General features: G+C 37.5%; 1 protein-coding gene and 1 pseudogene across 2 annotated transcripts in view; one reads left to right on the forward strand and one right to left on the reverse strand.

Moving 5' to 3' along the window:
- Positions 1 to 13,175, forward strand: part of UBE2E2 (ubiquitin conjugating enzyme E2 E2) — a 369,863-nt gene that overhangs the window by 127,695 nt on the left and 228,993 nt on the right. The gene's annotated exons all lie outside the window — the stretch shown is intronic.
- Positions 6,484 to 8,115, reverse strand: LOC122230177 (annotated as a pseudogene).

Below are 13,175 nucleotides of genomic sequence, written 5' to 3' on the forward strand. Positions count from 1 at the left end.
TAGAGTGTCTAGAATGTTTCCAAGAACAAAGATGTCCTAATTACAGATAGCTGGTTCTGGTTTTTTATACAGAAATAGGCAGATAAAAGGGAAAGATAATTTATTTTTTTAAGTTTTTTTACTTATTTTGAGAGAGGGAGAGTGCAGGTCAGGGAGGGGCAGAGAGAGACGGATAGAGAAATCCCACGCATGTTCCTTGCTGACAACAAAGAGCTCAATGTGGGGCTCAAACTCAAGAACCATGAGATCATGACCTGAGCCAAAACCAAGAGCCAGCCGCTTAACCAACTGAGCCACCCAGGTGCTCCAGGAAAGATAATTTATTAACCAGGAATGACTTGAGAGAAACCTACCTTAAAATGTATCTACTAAAAACCCACCTAAAGTATAATTTGGTTTCCAATCTATAGGATTCTACCTAGTGGAAAGAATTGGACCACATCTATACATTTAACCACTATACACCATTCACACATTAATTGTAGCCTGGCTTGTATTTGTATATTGTCCAAGCCCCCTCACCAAATTATGAACTCATTGAGGACAGGGATGGTTTTTCACCTTTATATTCATTGTAGTGCTAGCAACTGAGAAACATCAGGTGAATGTTTCTGGCTCTTGGATCAGGTAGCATTCCCATGGCAAATTAAAATGTGATTCACTAGTTATAAATCAATCTCTTGTGAATTTGGTTAACACAAATGAATTTCCTGGAGTTTCATTCCCATGGGTGAACTGATAAAATTAGATTTCAGTAGAATAGTACATATATCAGGAGGGCACAGGGGACAAAGTTTCTAATAAATTCCTGTAAATGCACTGCGCATTTCTCCAGTGCATATCAGTGGGATTTTATAAAAAGCTAACCCTCTTATTGTACCACATTCTCTGATGTTTTGTTACTCTTATGATGTCCAAATAGGAATGAGTATGTATTTCTTTTAATGTTTGCCTTTTATTATTGTAGAATAACATAATTCTCCACTTCTTGAATGGTTTTTAAAGTGTGTATATATATAGAAGAAAGATATAATCTTTATATAATCTAGGGAGTTAAAAAAATTTTTTTACATTTATTTATTTTTGAGAGTGAGAGAGAACGAGCACAAGCGGAGTAGGGGCAGAGAGAGAAGAAGACACAGAATCCGAAGCAGGCTCCGGGTTACATGCCGTCAGCATAGAGCCGGACACAGGGCTCGAACTCACAAACCGTGGGATCATGATCTGAGCTGAAGTCAGACACTTAACCGACTGAGCCACCCAGGCACCCCAATGTAATCTAGAGACTTTAAAAATTAGAATGAAAAATGGACAGAAATAATAATTTAATTTAGCAATCCCTAAAGGCAAGAGGCAGCAGGTTCCATCTTGAGAATCCCAGCAGATCTGTGATCTGTATACTGTGGATATACTTAGCAGGCTGGTGTTTTGAGTAGGAAGATAATAGTTTTTAATTGGCTCATCACTGAAGTTTCATCCTGAAAGGAGAGAAATGAACTTAGAGCCAATATTAACAGGTGATAATTAAATTATGGGTTCTGCATGCTTAATATCCTACACTAAAGGCAAGATGAGACAACTGGAGGCCATTAACTTTAATAATTAGAGTCAGTATCTCTCTTAAGTAGGATTTTATAGTACATTAGCAATGGATGATTAGTATTAAATCAGAAAATAAACTGTTTTCTTACCAGAGCATGTTTTACTAATTCCAACTTCATACCTATGCATTTAAATGCATAGAATAATTTATATGAACTAATAGGTCTTCAAAGGTAAATAAAAAGATAAATGTAAAACATCTGTCAAAACCTAAAATTGATATCTCTGTTTTTAAACACTGTTTGTTTTCTACATTTATTATGGGTTAAAAACAATATCCAGAATGAAGGCTTATGGTTGGTTAACTTTAATCATGAAGAACTGGAAATAAAAAAATGAAAACATTTAATTTTATTATTAAAGCTGAAGAATGCCTGATTGAAATGTTCAGGTATTCCTTTGTAAAGATTTTATGCCATTATCTTTGACCTTAATGTTTTAAAATAGTAGGTGGTTATTCCACATTAATTGTATGGGTATTGCTATAGATATCATGTAGGAATTATATCTCAGTAATGATAGTACTCTTTCCAAAGAGTGTTTTATTTTGAAGAACACATAATGAGTGTCTATATTTATTATATATGTGTATGTGTGTGTATATATATATATATATATATATATATATATATATGTATTTATATTTAGGTTTCTTTATTTTGAGAGAGAGAGAGAGAGAGAGCGAGCATGTATGAGCTTGATCAGGGAAGGAGTAGAGAGAGGGGGAGAGAGAATCTCAAGCAGGCTCCCTGCTGTCAGTGCAGAGCCTGACCTAGGGTTCAAATACAAACCATGAGATCATGACCTGAGCTGAAATCAAGAGTTGGATGCTTAACTGAATGAGCCACCCAGGTGCCCCTATAATATGTATTTTTTTTTTTTTTTTAATTTTTTTTTTCAACGTTTTTTATTTATTTTTGGGACAGAGAGAGACAGAGCATGAACGGGGGAGGGGCAGAGAGAGAGGGAGACACAGAATCGGAAACAGGCTCCAGGCTCCGAGCCATCAGCCCAGAGCCTGACGCGGGGCTCGAACTCACGGACCGCGAGATCGTGACCTGGCTGAAGTCGGACGCTTAACCGACTGCGCCACCCAGGCGCCCCTATAATATGTATTTTTAAATGTTTGTTTGTTTTGAGAGAGTGTGTGTGTGAGAAGGGGAGGGGCAGAGAGAGAAAGGGAGAGAGAGAATCCCAAGCAGGGTCCACACTGTCAGCATAGAGCCCGATGCACACAACCTGAGCTGACATCAAGAGTTGGATGCTCAACCAACTGAGCCATCCAGACACCTCTGTCTTTATAATATTTTTAAACATCACTGCTACTACATTAACTTTGAAATACTTAATGTCATGGGATGCCTGGGTGGCTCAGTCAGTTGAGCCTCTAACTTTTGATGTCAGCTCAGGTCATGATTGCAGGATCTTGAGATCAAGCCCTGAGATCAAGCCCTGCAATGGACTCTGTGCTAGGCATGGAGTCTGCTTGAGATTCTCTTTTTCTCTCTTCCTCTGTTCCTCTCTCCCACTCATTCTCGTTTTCTCTCTCTCTCTCTCTCTCTCTCTCTCTCTCTCTCTAAAAAAAAAAAAAGTGTCATATGTTTATATTTGGGGCTTTTGTTAAACAATCCCTGCCTCTCTTGAGAAGTCCATTTTTATTATGACTTAGAGTGACCACATAAGTTACCATGGAGACTTTTGGTGAGTTAAAGAGGATGCTTTTATAAAAAATGAATGTGTCAGGACAGTAGGTGGAAACCAGAAAGTATATCACCCCATTATAATAGTAAGCCATTATTATAGCACAGTACCTGAGTTATTATACTTCCTAATCGCTCAAGCACAGCATTTCTGAAGAAATGCTTGCAGAATCCGTGCTTGGGAGAACAGAAGTACATGTTTCCTCCTTGCTACATACAGTGTTAGATTTGGGTTCCCTCAACTCCAAGCCACCAGAGGTACTTTTGTTGTTGTTTTCACTTTGGTGTCTCCAGCACCCAGGAGGATGCCCTGCACATGAAGGTGAAACTAGCAGAATCCTGGGGTTCAGACCAAGAGAAGAGTGTGCTAGAGCTGTGCAAAGTGGTGGTTGGAAATGAAAGGAATTGGAAGCAGAGGAAAAGGGAAACCGAGCTGTCCTTGTTTCAACTCCACAGAAGGATATTCCATTATTACTGTTCTTACAGAGAAGCCAGAATTTGAGCTGGCTTTCCTTCTTTTCCATTTTCATTAATCTAGTCTTACACTCAGTATCTACTCAGAGCAAGACAAAGACCACTCGTAAGAGTAATTGGTTCACCAGGGTTCAGTGAGCAGTGGATTGCATCTGATGTGATGTCCATGGCTAGTTACAAGTAGAACGGTCACTGAGATACTCCTTTATCTGGACATATAACCTATAATTAATCCATACCTATACAATTCTTACTTATTTCAAACAGGTCTATAATCTCAGAAAAATAATAGTATGAGTAGGTTCACTCAGTTTTCTCTTGTTCCAGTGATTTTCACAGCAATGCCTCTGTACTCCTAGAAAAAAAGAAATGTCTTGTAGCTTCACATTATCTTTAAATGTGCTTTTATTGTGTGCTTATCTGCACTTACAGTCTTTCAGTGTATAGACCCCATGGTGCATGCACGATTTGTAAAATGGAGAATCCATGTAAGGAAGTTAAATGTGGAAAAAAGAAAAAAAAAATCAAAACAGAGTACAAATAGCAAGGTTAAATTGAATGCTGTTAACCCCCTGCTGACACCAACTAATAGTGCAGAAGCAACAGCAGGAATCTGAAACGGAGGTTAGCGTTGGGAAATTTCCATTCATGACAGTTATAAATGAAATACACTGCCTAGTTTTTCTTCCTAGGGTATCACCTTAAAGAGCATTTTAAAAGTAGCATCAAAGACAATACCAAGTGTATATCCAGTAGAAATAACAAAAGAAAAATTTAAACAATATCTTAGTCTGAAACCCCCATTAGAATTCAGGTGAATTTATTTCCTGCCTTTAAAAAATTAATATACTTTACATACAGCAAAATGTGTAAATATTAAGATTTCTTCCTACATTATACAGCTCAGTGACTTTTAAGATAGGAAGAAACCCATGTAATCAGCAATTAGATCAAAGTACTGAACATTATTACCACCTTAGAAACTTTCCTCATGCCTTTCAAAACCACATCTGTTATTATTTAGAAGTTTTGTTTCTCTAGTTATTCTCAGTTTACCTCCAGCTCTATATAAACTACCATGTCTGTTTCAAAATTACAGGCTTGTGAGTGCTTCCTGCTGCCATCTTCTCTCCCCGATATATTTCCAGAACACTTCTCTTCTGCTTTTGACCTTATTCCTTCATATCCTGTTCAATGAAAAGCAGCTCTTATTTTGTGGGTAAATAAATTATTAGGTAACAAGGACAGTCACCTGGGTAGAAAATTTGCTGTTGTGAGAATACACTTAGTTAAGAAAATAATAAAGAACCAATTAATGATATTGAGTGAAAAATATAAAGTATCCCTAATGCTGTATGTGGGGTATTGATATTTTAACAAATCAAAAAACATCCATTAAAAATATGTTCACAACTGGTTGTAGATTTAGTTAAGTGTATAAAATGCTAGTCACTCACACTAATTTTATCCTTACTCCATCTTTTAAAAAGCTTAAAATTCTGTAAGCAATAGCCTCATTTATTTTTCTTTTCAAAGTTTTCACTTCTCCCTTTTTTATAAGAATACTATTCTTGAGTATAGTTTTCATTTGCCTATTCATCTTCCTCCTGCTATTTTCCACTGGTATTCTGCGATTGTCTTTCTTCATCTCCTTTCCCTCCTGTTTCTAGAACTCGGCACATTCATTCTCTTTATATTCAAATGAATCTGGTAGTTCTCCCTCCACCACTGGTGAAGCTAATGATTTCCTCCATCTCCAACGCAAGTCCTTAAATATTAAAATGCCATTCTCAGCAGTTCCCTATTTTCTTATCATTTCAAAGAACACCTCTCTCCATCCTTCCTTTCACATCACTCCTATGAAAATACAGTAAAATTCATTTAGAAAGTTTTGAACTATCATGAATTTGTTTCTGTTCTATTTCCTAGAAACTTCATATACAGAGTCTATATATATAATACCAGCGTATTCACTTTCTAGATTCCCTTTGTTTTAAATTTACTCAGTGTTTCTTGAATTATCTAAATTACCATTACATTATCTTGTTAATCCATTTCAGTGTTTTATGTTTTGACTTTAAGCTGCTAAGTAGCAGGGATAGGTGCCTGCTGAATTCATGTTGAACAGTGCATCACTAGAGCAGCCCAGGAAACATTTAGATAGTGATTCAAAACAGGGACAAACTTAAGACAAAGACAAAAAAAAAGGAAATCTGATAGAAAAATAATACAGAACTGAGATGAGAAAGACAAAGTTGTACAAAGAGTGTAGATAGGTTAATAGAAAAAAATTAAAGAAGCAGGGTCATTAGGGCTACTAAAACAAAATAAAACAACCCCCCCCCCCCCATCCCCTGCTATTAGTAAAAAAGTTAGGGAAACAAAACATGGAACAGATCAGAAAAGTGTTCCTGAACTGATAATAGCTTGTGAGGAATTTTCACAGCTCTAAAGCAGTGATTAACAATGGAAACAGCGTACGTTTTCCATTTCCACATCAGGCTATTTGTATCTAAAGAGGCAACAGGTATAAATTATGGGAGATTTGAGAGGACTAAACTTTGTTTTAAGGAGTCTCAAGTGTGTGACAGATTTTCAGTCAAGTTGTTTCCCTTAAGTACTGATTTTTAAAAACCTAATAACTTAAAACTGACCTCCCCCCACAAATGGTCCACAAAACATTCTTCTTTACTTCTGAAGGTTTTATGATGCATTATTATCATTAACCGGTCTTCTGCTATTAAACTGAAATGACCAAATGAGACAAACAGTTCTGAGAACATTCTTCTACCACTGATTAAGACTGGGTTGCCAGATATTAGAAATAAATCATTTAGTTTTCTGAGCTTTCTGAGCAGACTTGGTGACCTGGCTAGCCCCACCAGCCTTCGTATCCACTGCTTTGATAGACAAGCACAGCAATTACCTGTCACGTGTCATTAATAGCAAAACAACCCAGAGGAAGATACTTAGAGAGGCTCACAACTATGGGCTTGCCAGGAATGATATCAATGATGGCAGCATCCCCAGATTTCAAGAATTTGAGGCCATCTTCCAGCTTCTGCCCAGAATGGTGATCTATCTTCTTCAGCTGAGCGAACTTGTGAGCGTTGTGAGCTGTGTGACAATCCCGCACAGTGCATAGCCAGCACTGATTTGGACTGGATGGCTCAGGATGATCACCTGAGCTGTGAAGCCAGCTGCTTCCATCGGTGGTTATCTTTGCTGTCACCAGCCACATTGCCACGACGAACGTTTTGGGACACACGCTTGACACTGAAGCCCACATCGTCTGCAGAAGAGCTTCACTTAAAACTTCATGGCGCATTTCAACAGACTTTGTTTCAGTTGTAACACTGACTGGAGCAAAGGTGACCACCACGTCAGGTGTGAGAACATCAGTCTCCACGAGGACAGTGCTAGTACCACCAATATTGTAGATGTTCTGGAGGGGCATTAGATGCGTTAGTGGCAGGATGCCATCCAGAGCTTCAAGTGGCATTGTTCCACTGGCATTGCCATCTTTACATGTGACTTTCCATCTCTTGAACCAAGGCATATTAGTACTTGGCTCTGACATGTTATCACCATTCCAACCAGGAATTGGCACAAATGGCGGGGTTGTAGCCAATTTTCTTAGTGTAGGTGTTGACTTCCTTAATGATTTCCTTGTGTCTCTTCTGGCTGTGGGGTGGCTCAGTGGAATCCATTTTGTTAACACTAACAATTAGTTTCATACCTAGTATGTAAACCAGAAGGGCCTGTTCCTGGGTCTGCCCATTCTTAGAGATACCTGCTTCAAATCCACCAGTACCAGCAGCAACAGTCAGAACAGAAGGTTCAGCCTCAGTTATGCCTATAATCGTGTGTGTGTGTGTGTGTGTGTGTGTGTGTGTGTGTGTGTGTGTTAAATATTTTATTTGAAGTAATCTCTGCACCCAACATGGGGCTTGAACTTAACACTTCCAGGATCAAGAGTTGCATGCTCTACTGACTGAGCCCGGCAGGTGCCCCTATAATCATGTTTTTGATGAAGTCCCTGTGTCCTGAGGCATCAGTGATGGAAAAATAGTGCTTACTGTTCTCAAATTTCCACATGGATATATCAGTGGTTATACCATGTACACATTCACCTTTCAGTTTATCCAAGACCCAGGCATACTTGATGGGGCCCTTTCCCATCTCAACAGTCTCCTTTAAAAATCTTTTGATGGTTCTTTTGTCAATCCCACCACATTTTTAGATCAGAGAGCCAGTAGTGGTTGTAAACTTGCACTCATCTGTGTGCCCAGTGATGATGTGTTGAATCTTTTCCTTTCTCACTTTGGCTTAGATTTAGTGGTGGTTTTTGTGACACCTGTGTTCTGACAGGAGATTTGTTGCAAAAAAGCAAGAGGATTTTTTAAAAAGATTATATAAAATTAACTTAGAATTCCCAGCGTAGAAGCTTGGTTTAGGGATTAGGGACCTATATAAATATGAAATAGCTGCAATTACACTTACTAGGCTAGAATTACAAAAGATCAGTTTCCATGCTTCAGGGCATAAAAAGATCACTGAATGTGATCAAAATGAAATGTCTCATTTCTGTATGTTTCTGCCCAAGTATGCAACTCATGGGACCTTAATGCCTGCCTCTAATGCAAGACAGAAATATATTCAAAGCAGAAAACCAGACATGATGGCTGGGTGGCTAGCTTCAATATGGCAATTCTTATATTCCCAAGAGCATATCCAAAAGTATGCTTAGTGCCTGAGCAGGTTTGGTGGTTTGGAGATGTGCTGAGAAATAATAATAGAGCAAGTCCCAGGGACATGATGTACCAAACATATGATAATACGTATGTGAAATAATAACTTGCAAGAAAATGGCAGCTTTAAAGAGTGTAATCCCATTATTTTTCTTAGAGAATATAAGAAGCCAAAAAATCTAAGCCTAAAAGACAGCTCGTTGAAAACCTTATACATAAGAAATGTTACATTATTTAATTATACATGCTAGAGAGCAACAAAGAAAAAAAAAACCCAAAAACCCAAGGCAATAAAAGCATTAACTTCTGAAGTTTTACCTCATCTTAAGAGGCATTTTTCCAGAAAGGCCATTATTCCTGGGACCACAAAGTTGTGTGTGCCTAATGGGCTAATTTTAGATTCCTTCTTCATATACTGTTTGATGTTAAAGAGATTTTTAATTTTATTTTTTATTTTTTAAAATTTATATCCAAATTAGCATGTAGTGCAGCAATGATTTCAGGAGTTGATTCCTTAGTGTCCCTTACCCATTTAGCCCATCTCCCCTCCCACAACCCCTCCAGTAACCCTCTGTTTGTTCTCCATATTTAAGAGTCTCTTATATTTTGTCCCCTCCCTGTTTTTTCATTATTTTTGCTTCCCTTCCCTTGTGTTCATCTATTTTGTCTCTGACAGTCCTCATATGAGTGAAGTCCTATGATTTTTGTCTTTCTCTGACTAATTTCATTTAGCATAATACCCTCCAGTTCCATCCACTTAGTTGCAAATGGCAAGATTTCATTCTTTTTGATTACCGAGCAATACTCCATTGTATATATATACCACATCTTCTTTATCCATTCATCCGTCGATGGACATTTGGGCTCTTTCCATACTTTGGCTATTGTTGATAGTGCTGCTATAAATATTGGGGTGCATGTGTCCCTTCAAAACAGCACCCCTGTATCCCTTGGATAAATGCCTAGTAGTGAAATTGCTGGGTCGTAGGGTAGTTCTATTTTTAGTTCTTTGAGGAACCTCCATACTGTTTTCCAGAGTGGCTGCACCAGCTTGATTCTCGTGAAGAGATTTTTTACACAATACAAACAGTTTCTGTGACCAAAGGCCATGATCAGAGCTGCTCTTTGAATAAGAAATAATACTTTCAAATAACTAAAAATTTGCTAAAGGCTGAATTGAGACTAGATTCTGAAATTCCTGATTCCATAGTTATGAAAGACTGTAAAATATCTGGATTTCCTCCATTCAACTCATGTGTATATCAAAGCTGAATGAGTCCTGGTATTTTAAAGTAATGGGTTGTAGAGAAGGAAGTAGACTTTGTTAAATAAATGCAATTCCAATGGCAATCACAGGTTTCCATTAGATAGACATTGGGAAATAGTGTACCATCCTCTTGGAAAATAATAAGTTGTTAGAATTGGATGTACTTCATGAGGTTAAAGCATTTTTTATTTTTTATTTTATTTATTTTTTAAAGTTTATTTATTTTTGAGACAGAGACAGAGCATGAACGGGGGAGGGTCAGAGAGAGAGGGAGACACAGAATCGGAAGCAGGCTCCAGGCTCTGAGCCATCAGCCCAGACCCCGACGCGGGGCTCGAACTCACAGACCGCGAGATCGTGACCTGAGCTGAAGTCCGACGCTTAACCGACTGAGCCATCCAGGCGCCCCAACATTTTTTAAAAACATTACAAAGTTTTGTGATGTTTTTGAGATTCCAGTTTCATTAATTCCACATGTTCCATTCCAGATTTGGTTCTTGAATCTCCACTACAGCAAGAGTGTATATTTGTGGAATATTTTGCAGTAACAAACAAGAGGAAGAAACATAGTTTTTTTAAGATTCCTAATAGCCAGTGTATATAAACCTAGCAACCTATTTCTACCAGTGTCAGCTAATCAAATTTTTATGTATTTTATATGTACCACAAAACATAATTTTTAAGAGGAAACTCTGAAGTGAGTGCTTCTTTATAGCAGAGAAAGACACAGTGTAGTGCAAAGAGCACAACTTGAGGAATAGAATGGTTTGCCTTTCGCTCCTAAGACACTCATCACCTATCTGAATTTCCTCAGTTTCCTTATCAATGAAATCAGGGTGGTTAACACTGACCTTGCTAGGTCGCGGGAAGGATTACTATGGAAACTGCTGAGTAGAGCAGCTGGCAGAGCAGGAGCTTCACAAATGGCGGATGCCGTCACTACCACCACCATCATCTTTGTTGTCATTTCATGGCTGGCTTCGACAGTAATTCTAATGTCTATAAGGTGAACTCCACACATAATGAGATACGTAACTAAAGGAGATGAAATGAAATGTTCTATTAAATGTTAAGAAACAGTAATCCATACAAGTTCCTACAGTTAAAAAACAATCCATAGGAAAACTAAAGCCTTTACAAAATGAAAATAGTGCAGAAGCAACTACTTACAAAATTAGTCCTAACTCAGATGTTATTTCTCCATTTAGTACTTGTGTGTGTGTGTGTGTGTGTGTGTGTGTGTACACACACACACACACACACACTCATCCTATCAAAGACTTTGGTTTCTCAATAAATAGAAGGCAAATTCAATTCAGTTATAAAGTGAAATGGAAGTCATTCAAAAAATTTCCTGTAATGAGTTAAAGCAGTGATGAAGTACTGCTGGGATCACAATCCAGGCCACCAATGAATGACAAAATCAACAAGGATGATGACAGAGTAACTTCTTCAGAAGGACTTGATTATCAAAGAAGAAGGCCTTAAAAAAAATCTGATGAAGCGGGTGCCTGGGTGGCTTAGTCGGTTGAGCGTCCGACTTCAGCTCAGGTCATGATCTCGTGGTTTGTGAGTTCGAGCCCCTCGTCGGGCTCTGTGCTGACAGCTCAGAGCCTGGAGCCTGCTTTGGATTCTGGGTTCTCTCTCTCTCTCTCTCTCTCTCTCTCTCTGCTCCTCCTCTGCTCATGCTCTGTCTTTCAATAATAAATAAATGTTAAAAAATTCAAAAAAAAACCTGATGAAGCCTTTATCTTTTTGTAAAAAAATGATGTTACTATAATGTAAAAGTCAAATATGCAGTTTAAAAGTCTAGTAATTTACTATCGTGCATACAAACAATTATGCCAATAAAATAAACATTCGATTTTTACTATTCTGTTAACTAGAAAAGATTTTCTAATGTTACAGATTTTCTCAGAGTAAAAATCAACGTTTTGAAAAATTTTTAGTTTTAATTTCTCACAATTTACTCTGAATATTTGGTCCCATTTTAAAGTGATTTCACTTTAAGGAGGCTTTTCATAAAATTATCCTATTATAAGTACCTCCAAATACGAAGTAAAATTTGTATAAAAATTATTAAAAATTTTAAGTTACATCAAGTTATATAGGAGGTACTTTGTGTTATCCTCAGTACTCAAATATGTGATTTTATATTAAAGTGGTTCTATGGTTACATAAAGAGTATCCAACAATATCTTAAACTTATAGAAAGTAATTTCTTCTGAGGAGTTCAAATTGCTTCATACAAAATTTATAAATTGGTTCATCTTTGGCCTGAAATAACTTCTAATTTTTGCCCTCCAGCGAAGACCACTTTTCATTTAAAATAGGCTAAAATCCTAAAGGAATAACCATGACCAACCCCAAACTAGTAATCTTTTCAAATATAGTTGCACCTCATTTATCTGACACCACTGGACAATGAAGTATTAAACTGGAAAACTTACTGTGAATCTGAAGCTGGTCCTGATAGGTCTTCCCCATAGCTCCTCAGGAATATTTCATTATTTTATCTTCTGTGCTACCCAATAGTGTTTAGAACATAACCGATAAAATACTACACTGTATTTGAATTATTTGCTTATATGTCTGTGTGAACCATTACATAGCAAACTCTTTGAGGACAAAGGACATGTTTTTTCATCCTTGTATCCACAGCATTCAGTGCAGGTCTAGCACAAGTAGAAATGCAATTAATCTTTGTCACATAGAGGAAAGAAGGAGATGGGGAGGAAGGGCTCGACCTTATTTTTAACAGTGAATATTTTTTTAACAATAATCTCTCTGAATGATAGCACTTTTCTTTTTCTTAATGTATAGAGTGAACTAAACATGCTTATTTAACTTTTTTTGGATGGCTAAGGGTCATAGTTTGTAACATTAATTATAGCTCTGTGCCTTCTTAATGATGCCTTCTAGTACTGTTCAAATACTGAGGTTGATCTTCCCAAGAATTCATTACTGTGGGGCTTTCCAACTGGGGATACCTCTTCTCATCTACAGGAAGAACTGAAAGTTGACCAGGAAAACCAGTTAAAGAAGCACTTTTCATCAGTAGCCTTTACACTGAGGACAGTCATGGATACACCTGGGGCAGCTGGCTCTGTGGCAGCTTGAGGTCTTCTCGACATTCCTGAGGATTCAGGTTTACTTCTACATTCAGAGTTTAGAAAACTAGCTCATATTTAATTCCACTATGTTTCATAAAATTTTCCCTCCCAAGTACACCGGAATTCCAAATTTTCAAAATGTCCTCCAGTTGCACCTATAATTTTTTAAGTAATTAGTGTTTGATTACATAAAAAACAAGAACATCTTAGTGCTCAATTAAGAGTTACACAAAGATGAAAATGTATCATTTTGCAATGACCACAGGAA

Source organism: Panthera leo, chromosome C2, assembly GCF_018350215.1.
Source record: "Panthera leo isolate Ple1 chromosome C2, P.leo_Ple1_pat1.1, whole genome shotgun sequence".
NCBI lineage: Eukaryota > Metazoa > Chordata > Mammalia > Carnivora > Felidae > Panthera > Panthera leo.